The sequence below is a fragment of the Mesoplodon densirostris genome, chromosome 6, assembly GCF_025265405.1.
Source record: "Mesoplodon densirostris isolate mMesDen1 chromosome 6, mMesDen1 primary haplotype, whole genome shotgun sequence".
NCBI lineage: Eukaryota > Metazoa > Chordata > Mammalia > Artiodactyla > Ziphiidae > Mesoplodon > Mesoplodon densirostris.
Genome location: NC_082666.1, coordinates 38,089,128 through 38,101,631, shown reverse-complemented (window position 1 = coordinate 38,101,631; position 12,504 = coordinate 38,089,128). Strand labels below are relative to the sequence as shown.

At 35.7% G+C, this 12,504-nt stretch overlaps 1 protein-coding gene across 5 annotated transcripts in view; it reads right to left on the bottom strand.

Moving 5' to 3' along the window:
• The window catches only part of LOC132492149 (putative spermatogenesis-associated protein 31C1), a 58,000-nt gene that overhangs the window by 19,219 nt on the left and 26,277 nt on the right, over positions 1-12,504 (bottom strand). The window contains exon 1 of one of the 5 annotated variants that reach the window (XM_060101424.1): positions 1,102-1,178. The exons of 3 other annotated variants lie outside the window; for them this stretch is intronic. The gene's annotated coding sequence lies outside the window, so the exon portion shown is untranslated. Of the gene's footprint in view, positions 1-1,101; positions 1,179-12,504 lie in introns of those variants that run through there. One more of the 5 variants, XM_060101423.1, reaches the window with a different exon arrangement.

Below are 12,504 nucleotides of genomic sequence, written 5' to 3'. Positions count from 1 at the left end.
CAAGAACATTTTTAATAATGGATAGAACACACAGACATAAAATCAATAAATAAACAGCTAACTTTCAATAACATTATAAACCAAATGGACCTAATAGACATATATAGAAAATTCCACCTAATAGTTACACATTATTCTCAACTATACATGGAACTTTCTCCTAGATCACATATTAGGTCACAAAACAAGTCTTAATAAAATTAGCAAGACTGAAGTATACTAAGTATATTTTCTATCCACCATGGAATGTAACTAAAAACCAACATAAGAAAAGCTGGAAAATTCACAAATCTGTGGAAATTAAATAATATAATCTTGAGAAAGATTATTTTGTTTTCAAAAATGAAAACAAAAGAGAAATTAGAAAATATCTTAAGAAAAATTAAAATGAAAACAGCATACCAAAACATATGGGATACATCAAAAGCAGTTCTACAAGGGAAGTTTATAGTCATAAATCCCTAGATTAAGATAAAAGAAAAATCTCAAATAACCTGACATCACACCTCAAGAATCTAGAAGAAGACCAAAGTAGCCCAAAGTTAGCAGACGGAAGGAAATAAAGAGCAGAGCAGAAATAAATGAAATAGAGACTAGAAAAACAATAGAAAAGATTAATGAAACTAAGAGCTGAGTTTTTTAAAAAGAAAAAAATTGACAAATCTTTAGCTAGTCTAACAGAGAGAAGATCCAAATAAAATCCAACACGTATGAAAGGAAACATAAAATGGATTCCACAGAGATAAAAAGGATTATAAGGGACTGTTATGATTAATTGTATGCCATGAAATTGGATAACCTAGAAGAAATAGATAATCCCTAGAAAGACACAACCTGCAAAGACTAAGTAAAAAAGAAAGAGAAAACCTAAAGAGATCTATAACTAGTAAGGAAATTGAATCAATAATCAAAAATCTCTCAGCAGAGGAAAGCCCAAGATCAGATGTCTTCACAGATGAATTCTAGATCAGATGTCTTCACAGAAGAATTCTATCATCATTTGAAGAAGATTAATGCCAATCTTTCTAAAACTCTTGCTTAGTCCATTTGGGATACTATAACAAAATACACTGACTGAGTAGCTTATAAATAATAGCTCACCATTCTGGAGACTGGAAGTCTAACATCATGGCATCATCACCGTTGGATAAGAGTATTCTTTCTGATTCATAGTCGGTAACTTCTCCCTGTGTTCTCACATCATGGAAGGCACTAGAGGTATTTTTGGAGTCTTTTATTAAAAAAAAAAAAAGCACTAATCCCCTTTATGAGTGTTCTGCCCTCATGACCTAAGCACCTCCCAAAGGCCCCACCAACTATTACTATCACATCAGGCATTAGGGTTTCCACATATGAATTTTGGAAGGACATATTCAAACCAGAGCAAACTGTTGCTAAATACTGAAAAACTGGGAACTCTTCCAAACTAATTTTACAAGGTCAGCATTACCCTGATACCAAAACCAGACAAAGACACTACAGGAAAAGATAAAGTATCCCTGATGCACACAGATGTTAAAAACCTCATCAAAATACTAGCAAACCAAATTAAACACATTAAATGGATTATACACATGACCAAGTGGGATTACACATATGACCAAGTGGATTATACATATGACCCTGGGATTCAAGGATGGTTCAATATCCATAAATCAATCAATATGATACATGAAATTAACAGGATGAAAAAACAATAGCCCCACATGATCATCTCAACAGATGCAGAAAAAGGATTTGGAAAAAACATTCTTTCAGATAAAAATCCTCAATAAACTAGGAATAGAAGGAAATTAACATAAAGAAGGCCAAATACGAAAAGTCCACAGCTAATATCAAACTCAATAATGAAAAAGTGAAAGCTTTCCTTTATGAACAGGAAGGCAAGGATGTCCAATCTTGCCACTTTTCAGCATAGTTCTGGAAGTCCTAGACAGATAAGTAAGGAGAAGAAATAAAAGACATTCAAAATAGAAAGGAAGAAATAAAATTATCTTTGTAGATGACACAATTTCATTGGTAGCAAGTCCTACAAACTCCACAAGAATTCAGTAAAGTGAAAATACATAAAAACCAACATACAGAAATCAATTACATTTCTACTCACTAACAATGAAAAATCTGCAAAGTAAATTAAGAACACAATCCCAATATCAACTTCAATACAAAGAATAAAATACTTAGAAATAAACTTAACCAGAGGTAAAAGATCTGTACAGTGAAAAGTATAAAAAAATGATGAGGAAAATTAAAGAAGACATAATATGGAAAGACAACCCATGTTCATGATTACTATTGTTAGAATGTACATACTACCAAAGTGGTCCACAGATTCAATGAAGTCCCTATTAAAATCCCAATGGTGTTCAATACAGAAATAGAAAAAGCAATCCAAAAATTCATACAGAACCACAAAAGACTCCAAATAGCCAAAACAATCTTTAGAAGAATAAAGCTCAAGGGATCACGCTTCCTGTTTTCAAAACATATTACCAAGCTACAGTAACTAAAACAGAATAGTACTGGGTTAAATACAAACATATAGACCAATGGAACAAAATAGCCCAGGAAGAGACCCATGTATATACAATAAACACAGTATCACCACTGAATACTCTCAATCAAATACTTATGAAAAGTCCTTAATACACTTTTGTCAGATGTTTGAAACTTAAACGTTAGTAGCATGAAACATAAAAATGCATCCAAAAAAAGCAACACCAGTTTATATTAATATAAAATAAAGTCACAAAAAATGGTATAGGCTTCTCATAAACGTTACTCCCAACCTGTAGTAACCATTACATCTTCCCAAATGCAAGCTAGATTCAAACAAAGAGGAGCAATACCACCACCACCACCACCAAGAACAGCAACAAACAGCTGTAAGAGAAAATCTTGATGGGAAGGGAGAATCTGATTTCCAGATTTCTACTTTATCTTATTTAACATATAAGTTTTCAACAAAGAGTCATGAGGTATGAAAATAAAGTACGATCCATGCATGAGGAAGAAAATGTGTGTGTGTGTGTGTGTGTATATATATATGTGTGTGTGTGTGTGTATATATATATGTGTGAATGTGTGTGTATATATATATATATATATGTGTGTATATATATATATATATATATACATTGTCCACACAACATGGACATACACATATACACACTGTCCAGGCATTAAAAAGACTTTAACACTCTCTCTTAAATATTCCCATAGAACTAAATGAAATTTTGGACAAAGAAAGGAAATCAGGAAAATAGTGCCTCATCAAGTGACGAATACTAATAAAGAGAAAAATTACAAAAAGGAATCAAATATATATTCTAGAGTTGAAAAGTGCCACAACTGAAATAAGGAAGTCATTAGGGGGATTCATTAGCAGATTTAAGCAGGCAGAATAAAGAATTGGCACATTTGAAGAAGAACTGATTGAGACAGTCCACTCTGAGGGGTGGAAAGAGGAAAGACTGAAGAATAATGAGCAGAATGTAAGAGACCTACAAGACATCATCAAGTATGACAACATATCCATAATAGGAATCCTGCATGGAGAGAAAGGGATAGAAAGGGAAAATATTTGAAGAGATAATTGCCCCAAACTCCTCATATATGATAAAATAAATGAAAGTACATATCCAAGAAACTCAATGAACTCCAACATGAGATCTACACAAAAACACTATATTAAAATTGCAAAAACTAACAACAACAGAGAATTTCGAAAGTGTCAAGGGAAAAGGCTGGTGGATTTCATATTTAAGTGTTGAAAGAAAAAAACTGTTAACTAAGAATTCTCTATCTGGTAAAACCATCTTCCAACTTGATTGCAATGTGTGGCATGCCAGGCAATGTCTGAGAGCGTCATTTCTGTCTCACATGACTCAGAGCTGGGAAAGGAATAGCGGAATAGTTTGTATATCAGATTGGTGGCTGTGAAAGCAATGATGGATTCAATGGCCCATGAAAATTTCATGGCAACTGTACACCTGCACACACCTGGAGGGCAGAGATTACTGACGGGAATACAACAGAACATTTAAGGGCCAAGAAGCCAGGGGTGAGGCTCTTAGGGAAATGAAACATTTTAAACCAGCTGTGTGTGTGGCAGAATTAGGGGGCTTGCAGCTGGGCTTCACACACAGGCCCAGTGAAGGCACATCCTCAGAAAAGATGTGAGCAGACCTTAAGTCTTTAAACTAGGCTGATGAGTGAAGGTCTTCCTCTGCAAGTATCCAGTCTACAAGGCTGGGAGAGGTGGCTGTTTTTTTCAATATGCAATTTTTGACAAAAGCTCACAAAACACAGAAAACAACAGGGAAATGTGGCCCATTCAAAGGAACATAATAAATCTCTAGAAAATGACCCTAAAGAAACATAGGCTTCAGAGTTGCTAGATGAACTCTTGAAAACAACTGCCTAGGAAATCAGGAAGATGATATATCAACAAAGAATATCAACAAAGAGACTATTTATTTTAAAAAAGCAAGTGTGGAGCTAAAAATAGAACTAAATTGAAAATTTCACAACAGAGGTTCAAAAGCAGACTGAAACAGGCAGAGGAAGGCATCAGCAAACTTGAAGACAAATCATTTGAAATTATTCTCAGAGCAAAAAGAAAAATGAATGAAGAAATGTGAACAGAACCTAATGGAATTATAGGAATCCATAAAGACATTATGGGAATCCAGGAAGAAAAAAGAGTGAGAAAACAGCAGAAACCCCATCTGAAGGAATAATGGACAAAAACTTCCCAAACTGTGAAATACTTGGACATAAAAAACAAAGAATCTTGAAAGAATCAATAGACAAGCGACTCATCATGTATCAATGATCCCAAATAAAATTTTTAGCAGATTTTTCAGCAGAAACCTTGCAGTCCAGAAGGCACTGGGATGTGTATTTAAAGTACTGAATGGAAGAAAACCTTATAAATTGAAAATCTTATATCGGCAAAACTGTACTTCAAAATAAAGGAGAAATTAAGGCATTCCAAGATAAACAAAACTTGGAGAGAATTATTATCATTAGAACTTCCCTACCAGATATACTAAAGGGAGTCCTTCAAGCTGAAATGAAAAAATGCTAGACAAGTAGCTCAAAGCTAGAAGAAAATATAAAGTTCTCTGGTTAAGGTAAATACATGGGGAAATATAAAAAACATGAGTACTGAAACTTGGGTTTGGAATCGCACTGTTTATATATTATAGGATTAAAAATTAAAAATTAACAATTTCTATGTTAATGTTTCACAATATATAAGGATGTATTTTTTAACATCAATAATAAACTGGAGGAGTGCTGTGAAGGAGGAGAATTTTTATAAGATATTGAAGTTATTGACAGTTTAAAACAGAATGTTATGACTTCAGGATATTGTATGTAATCCCTGTGATAACTGAAAAGAAAAGATTTACAAAGTATACAGAAAAGGAAGTGAGAAAGGATTCAAAATGTGTCACTACAAAAAAAAACCTCAAACACAAGACAATAAGGAAGGGCCCCAAATTTTATGAAACATACAGAAAACAAATATCACAAATGGCAAAAAAGTCCTTCCCTATCATTAATTATTTTAAGTATAATGGATTAAACTCACCAATTAAAATGTAAAAGCTGGCAGAATGGATATAAAACAGAATCCAACTATAAGCCGTCTATGATGTCTGCAAGAGATTCAGTTTCAATTTATGGACATACAGAGCTTGAAAATGAAGAATGGAAAAATATCGCATGCAAATAGTAGCCAAAAGGGAACAAGGTGCCTATAATATCAGACTAACTAGACTTTAAGTCAAACCTCTTACAATGGACAAAGAACGAATTTATATAATGAGAAAATGATCAATTCTCTAAGAAAATATAAAAATTATAAACATTTGTACCAGAGCTCCTTAATAGATGAAGCAAACAGTAACAGAAGGGAGATCCAGTGAGAGTTGGAGACTTTGATAGCCTTCATTCAGAAATGGCAGAGAACAACCACACAGATCAGTAAGTTAACAGAAGACTTAAACAACAGTATAAACCAGATGGAGCTAACAGACACATATATACACAGCTCTCTACCCAATGATAGTAAATTACACATTTTTCTCAAGTGTACATGTAACATTTCCAGAATAGACCATATGTTAGGCCACAAAACAATTCTTAATAAACATTAAAACTACTGAAATCACAGGGCTTTCCTGGTGGCGCAGTGGTTGAGAGTCGGCCTGCCGATGCAGGGAACACAGGTTTGTGCCCTGGTCCGGGAAGATCCTGCGGAGCGGCTAGGCCCGTGAGCCATGGCCACTGAATCTGTGAGTCCAGAGCCTGTGCTCTGCAATGGGAGAGGCCACAACAGTGAGAGGCCCACGTACTGCAAGAAACAAAAAACAAAAAACTACTGAAATCACACAATGAATCTTTTGCTGTCACAATGGAATAAAACTAGAACTCAGTAACAAAAGGGAAACGAGAATTCACAAATATGCGGAAATTAAACAGCACGCTTTTAAACAACCAATGGGTCGAGGAAGAAATTACAAGAGAAACTACAAAATACCTTGAGACCAATGAAAACAAATACGGGATGCAGCACAAGCAGTGATGAGAAGGAAATTTATAGCTGTAAAGACTTACATTAAAAAAGAATAAAGATCTCATATCAACAATTAACTTTTTGCCTTAAGGAAGTAGAAAAACCTTAACCCAAGGCCAGCAGATGGGAAAAATAATAAATATTACACCATATATAAATAAAACAGGAAAAACAATATGGAAAGTTGATGAAACCAAGAGCTTGTTACTAGAAAAGATCAACAGGCGCAAAAAAAAAAAAAAAAAAAAGGGGGGGCCTCCCTGGTGGCACAGTGGTTGAGAGTCCGCCTGCTGATGCAGGGGATACGGGTTCGTGCCCCGGTCCGGGAGGATCCCATATGCCGCGGAGCGGCTGGGCCCGTGAGCCATGGCCGCTGAGCCTGTGCGTCCGGAGCCTGTGCTCCGCAACGGGAGAGGCCACAACAGTGAGAGGCCCGCGTACCACAAAAAAAAAAAAAAAAAAAAAAAAAGATCAACAGGTACCTCAAGATGGTCACACAAGAGACTCCTGAATTTCCCTCCTTCCATGGATGCACTGAATATACACCTACACACAGATCAATTCCCTCTGAAAGATATCAAGAAACTACTTTAGTGACTCCTACACGTTGGGAAACTGAGAAAATACCCACTCAGAAATGTATAGGAAAGGATGAGACACACTCTTACTATAAACCCCACCCAAGAACACTGCCTTACAATCTTTTTGAAACCACCAACTCCAGCCTCTTCCCAATTAGTGCAGTGTTTGGACCATATTTCTAATGCCCCAACTTCTAAGGCTGCCGCCTGAGGGATAGGCCCCCAAATCATCTAGCTCTGAGAGCCAAAAGGGCTTCCCTTCACAAGTCCCATAGTATTATAGCAAACAAGCAGTTTTTACAAGGTGCTTGAGCACTCCCTCTGGCTATCTCCCCAAGCCCAGAGCAGAGGGAACACATACAAACGCCTATCTCCCAATTTCTTCCTGGAGGGTGTTGGACTACATACTTTCCCAGCTACTGTCTGAGGGTCCAGTTTCTAATCAGCTTGCATTTCAGCTGACTGGAATCCTGCCCAGAGCCCAAAAGAGCCAGTGGGTACTTACTCTGCACTCTCCCTCCAAACTGCTTCAACAATAAAGCCAAGTCTCCTGCATGGCCCTGGAGGGAGCTTGTCTACACATTTAGAACCCTGACTTTAAAAACTGCCACCTGAGGGATGGACACCAAAATAACCTACCACTGAAAGTCAATTGGGCTTGCATTCATGAGTCCCACAGTACTATAGCAAACAAAGAAGGAGTTTTTAAATGGGTGAGGACTACCCATATCTATACACCCAGACCCAGCATGGAGGGAGAGGACAAAAAAATGCCCGTCTCCCAATTTCTGCCTGGAAGGAAGCTGTATATTTTCCTAGCTGCTGCCTGTGGTTCTGGCTTCCAGTTAGTCTGCATGTGGAAGCTCACTGGGATCCTAAAAAAAAAAAAAAGTAATTCTTAGGCTGACCCTGGGCACATACGTGACTTTGCCATTTTTTCCATGGACTATTTTCTTACCTGTTCTACTGTGTCACATTTGTTCTACCTTCTCAAAAAGAAGCATTTAAAATTTCATCTACACACTCATGCATTCGTACATTTATTAAATAAATCTATTGAGCACCTACATACGGCACAGAAAAAAAGGCAGAAAGCTAATCTGGGCTGCACAGAAAGTAATGAACTCAGTTAAAATTTTTGGTGAAAACAAGTGTTACTCAATCTACTGGAAATTACATTTCATCATGGGGACTCACAGACTCAAGGAAAACCAAGACCTAAATAATAATAAAGTAATAAAAGCACTAGCCATTTACTGAGTGCCTGCTTGTACCTGACTCTGAAACTCTAAAATCATTACGGATGTTTTGAGGATTGTCTGATATAATTGTAATCTCCATTTTACAGATGAAAATAACAAGGTTCAGAGACATTAGGTTACTTGCCTAAAGTGAGGTGGCCAAGAATCTACAGAACTGGAAATTGAACCTTAGATTTCATAATGCCAAAGTCTGTGCTTTTAATCACAATGTGTGTGTGTGTGTGTGTGTGTGTGTATGATGGGGGGGGGAGAGAATGTGTTTAATAGAGAACTTCTGAGAAATGGCAAGAAAACTGCCAGGTATCCATAAAACAATAATTTAGGAGCTTCCTACTATACAAGTAATTGTTAATCATATGGCTGAACTAAGGATCTCTCACTTTTGAACTAAGAAATCAAAAGTTTCCAGAAGTTGACTCTAAATTTTACACTTACATAAGATACTTCATACAGAGTGCTAAAGTATAACTAAAGAGCTCTGAAAATACTGGAAGCATTCATATTAGTATGGTTTCATATTGTGGATAATAGAGGATTTAAGAAATTGGCAGATGCAACTGCAGACTCATTATCATTTCTGTGAAGGGCAAGATAAATGAATAAAATGAGAAAAATGAAAAAAGAATGGCTAGCAATTTTAGGTAGTTTGCTTAATCTCCATACTAGGAAAGACTAAGCAAAAAAAAAAAAAAATTCTCAAAATTTTATTTTGAAAGCACCTACAAGTGTATATGGTCTTTTTATACCAAATAACTTGGAATTATGAACTGTCAAATAAGTCTAATCTTCTCTGATAAAACTGCTGACTTTATTTGAAACTATGAAATGAAAAATGAGGTAATAATAAATTCTTAAGAAAAGGAGTAGAAAAAACAAAATTATAAGAGTTATGTTAAAAAATATTTTGAAACAAACATAAAATCCCCATTACTGGTACAGAGCTTTTAAAACCTTATTTTGGTTTTAAGTTTTAATAAATATTTATATGTTTACATAATTACTGTCATAAGGAAGACACAAATTTAGGTCAGCTTTCTTCATTCTTTCTTTATTAAGCATTATTCTATTTTGCTCCATCATCTTGTAATTATAATATAGTAACTGTGTAATTTTCTACTAAGTGGATATAATTTCCTAAACTGTTTTCCTACTGTTAACAATTAAAGGTGTTTCTAAATTTTTGTTATTGCAAATGACATGACAGTGAGCATCTTTATATAATAATTTTCTGGATTGTACTTATTTATTGGCGTAAACTTCCAGAATTAGAATTAATGTGTAAAAAGCTATTAACATTTTTATCTTGCTAGACATCGCCAAATTACTTGTCAAAAGATGGAACCAAATTATATTGCAAAAATCTTTGCCAACAGAAGACATTATATATAATTTTTGATTTTGCTAAATTAATAAGTTGGAAACCTATGTTCCATTTCTTTGAATTCTTTGATAACAGAGTGCTGCTGGAGGCTGGGAGGGCAGCCATGTCCGTGAAGGCTTCCCAGAGTTGGAGCGGGGAAGTGGAAAAAGGTAAAAAAAATACTAATTGTATTTTCCCTCGATAGTTATCTCTCACTCTTTTCTGCCTCTGTGTAACTTATATCCAGGTAGCTGGAGAAAAATCATGTGGCAGGGCAAATTGGTATTCCAATAAATTAATAATCACCAACTTCAAATGGATTTTCAAGACTGGAAATATTGCTCTGACATACAGTACGTTCTTTCTAATTCTCCTTAAGGACTATTTTCTGAGAAGCTTTACCTACTACCCCTCTCAAATGTTCCTCCATCCTCTTTACTTCCTTCACTCTGAGCTGGTGAGGTGCTTCATAACTCATTAAGAACACAGAAGTCAGTAAATAGTCCACTGCCAAATCCATTAATTCATTAGCATTTGCATTGATCTTTGTATTCCCTTTTACTACAGGAGTTAAAGTTAAAAGGCCACGTGCACTACAGAGAGCATTTCATTTTCTCTCATCTTCTCAAGTACGTCACAGCACTGCATTTTCTACAACCCATCTACTCCTTATGGATGATTCTTGCCAAAATTCAACCTCATTCTAGACTAGTAACTCCAACTTAAAATGTTAAAAACTATACGTGTAACATGAAAGCCTCCCTCCTCCCCTAATCCCTGCATATCTTCTTTAGCCAATTCATGTCTGAACTTTTCAAAATTGTTATCTTCATATATTGTTTCCATGTCCTCACGTCCCACTTACTCTATAATTTACATCCATCTGACTTCTCTCACCGTAATCTCTCTTTGCTCACTGTCCTGAAATTTTACTTATGAAGGTCACCAGCGATCCCCATGTCAGTATAGCCAATGAATAGTTTTTGTCCTATTTCTAGGCTCTTTCCTTCTTTAAAAAAGAAAAACAAAAATAAAAACCGTTTTTTTTCTTCTATGCTTTTACACTCTCATCATCTTCTGTCTTGGTATATTTTACTGGCTTTCTGTGTTTAATCTGATTTCTAATATTCTATTAGTTTCCTTTGTCTTCAGTGGAATAAACCACTAGATGAAGGGTTATTCTCAACAGTTAGTTCTCATAATAACAGTACTAGTAGCAGCAGTCAATACTCTATAATGCTTATCATGTGCCAGACACTATTCTAAGACACTGTTTAAATACATATATATAGAAACACACACACACACACACATATATATGAGGTTTTCCTCCTCATAGGCCTATGAAATAAGCCTATTATTATACCCATGTTACAAATGAGAAAACTGAGGCAATGAGAGACCAAGGTCACATGATCAGTACTTGGTGAAGCCCCGTCTGAGTTAATGCTGGAACTTTACAGTAGACAAGTTAATAATGTCTCACAGATTGGCCTTAAAAGTGAGCAACATTTAATTAATGACTTGTGAAGTATCAGAAAAAAATGGAACATTTTAAATTGAATGGGAACTACTAAGTCACGTATCAGTAACTAACAATGACTCTTATTGAATGAAATTATTTTTCATTATTCTTTTGAAAGAAAAATATTCTTGTGTTAGTGTTTCACAGTTTTCTTTCATTCACATATTTATTCATTTATTAGACGCACATTTCCTACACACCTTCTATGTGCCAGTGTCTGCTGCAAGCCTTGGAAGATTCAGTGGTGAGCAAATAATTACAAAGTCCTTGCTCTTAAGCAAACGTCCAGTGGTGGAGGAAGACAGAGCAAACATGTAAATAAATTTTGTACAGCGACAGAAATACGACTGGACAATGGGATGGAGAGGCAGTGAGGAGGCAGGTCTCTTTGGTCAAGATAGTAGTGGTGGCGTTTGAACCAAGGCCTTAATGATCAGAGGGAAATTGGTCTGGGTAGAAGGATTAGCCAATCTAAAGCTGGGAGAGCAAGAAGTAGAGCTTGTTGCATCTGAGGGACTGAAAAAGACAACTGTGCCTCAAACCCCATGAAGGTCAGGCAAACATGTGGTAAGTGACCAGAGCACATGGTCCCTGTGAACCTGGCTAAGTAGTTGAAAATTTAATCTCTTTACAATAGATAGCCTTTAGAGGTTAGAAGCAGTGCAATAATAGCATCTGATTTGTGCTTTTTGAAAGACTACTTTCACTGTTGAGTGTCCTACAAAAGCAAAATACTTGTGTCTCTATGAAGTGCAGATAGTAAATTTTAAAAAGCCCAATGAGCTCATAAGCAGTTGGTTTACTAACTGTAATCATTTATCTTAACTACACTTCATTAATATAAGCTTGGTGACCTTGAGGTCCTGGGACATATTAGATTAGGGAAACCCAACTATTTTCAAATAGTGTGATTTGAAAAATTCTCGAAATTGTTGGGGTTCAGGAAGATTATTTTATTGCTGGGGCTGGATGGGAAGTTTAGAATAAGAAAAGAAAGTGTGATGGCTGGCTTCCATCTATTCTCCCTTTCTGTTGGAGAAATATTGGTGGGGTGACTACTTTGCTGTTGACCCAATGCTTAAATTTCAGAGCTAGTTCAATCCAGTAAATATTTGCTGAACAACTATTATATGTTAGGCACCTAGCTGAAACTGGGAATATAAAGAGAATAATTAATAATAAAAGCA